This window comes from Gossypium hirsutum, chromosome A13 (assembly GCF_007990345.1).
Source record: "Gossypium hirsutum isolate 1008001.06 chromosome A13, Gossypium_hirsutum_v2.1, whole genome shotgun sequence".
Lineage (NCBI taxonomy): Eukaryota > Viridiplantae > Streptophyta > Magnoliopsida > Malvales > Malvaceae > Gossypium > Gossypium hirsutum.
Window position 1 is genome coordinate 25,103,318 of NC_053436.1, and position 1,041 is coordinate 25,104,358.

Sequence of the window (1,041 nt, forward strand, 5' to 3'; positions counted from 1 at the left end):
AATCTTTTTATTTAAGAGTTCTACCTGATTAGAGAGCATGGTGACAGAATCGACGTTATAAACGTCGGCTATTTTTGTTGGCTTTGTCCTCATGACTTGCCACTGATAGTTATTCAGTGACATCTCCTCTATAAACTCATAGGCATCTTCTAGTGTTTTATTGTTGATGGTTCTACCAGCAGCTGCGTCAACCATTTGCCAAGTCGAAGGATTCATACCATTGTGAAATGTTTGTACTTGGAGCCAAAACGGTAACCCATGGTGAGGGCACCTTCTCAGAAGGTCCTTGTATCTCTCCCATGCATGGTAGAGTGTTTCTAAACCCATATGCACAAAAGAAGAGATATCATTACGTAATTTAGCCGTTTTAGCTAGCGAAAAATATTTTAGTAAAAATTTTTCAGTCATTTGTTCCCAAGTAGTAATTGATCCTCGTGGTAACGAGTTCAACCACTGTTTATCTTTGTTCCTCAATGAAAAGGGAAATAACCGAAGACGAATGGCATTATCAGAAACGCCATTTATTTTAAATGTATTCCATAGTTCTAAAAAGTTGGCTAAATGAGCGTTGGGATCCTCATCATGCAAACCATCAAACTGAACAAATTGTTGTATCATCTGAATAGTGTTAGGTTTTAATTGAAAAGCATTTGCATCTATAGCAGGTATAACTATGCTAGATTCAGTTCCTGTTAAAGAAGGTTTAGCATAATTATACATAGAGCGTGAAGTAGGATTTTGATTAACCCCAATTGCAGGAGGTAGCTGATTGCCTTGGTTTCCAGCCATCTCTTCGGTTGGGGGTTGAGTATCGTGTTCTTGATCATTCTCTATGTATCTTAAGCTTCTCCTTATTTCTCTTTGGTTTCTACGTACTGTGCGATTGATTTCTTAGTAAAAAAGTAATGGTCCCGACGGGCTTCTTCTAGTCATAAACTATGAAAACCTGCCAAGAGAAGGAAAAAGTAAGTTAATAAATAATAAAATTAAATTAAATTGCAAGAAAAATAAATGGCTAAAGTAATAAAAATTACGCGTTCC

General features: G+C 36.6%; 1 non-coding gene across 1 annotated transcript; it reads left to right on the top strand.

Moving 5' to 3' along the window:
- Positions 1 to 253: 253 nt before the first annotated feature.
- Positions 254 to 360, top strand: LOC121212900 (small nucleolar RNA R71). The gene has a single exon (XR_005908273.1). It is a non-coding gene; the product is annotated as a small nucleolar RNA R71 (small nucleolar RNA).
- The last annotated feature ends 681 nt before the right edge of the window (positions 361 to 1,041 follow it).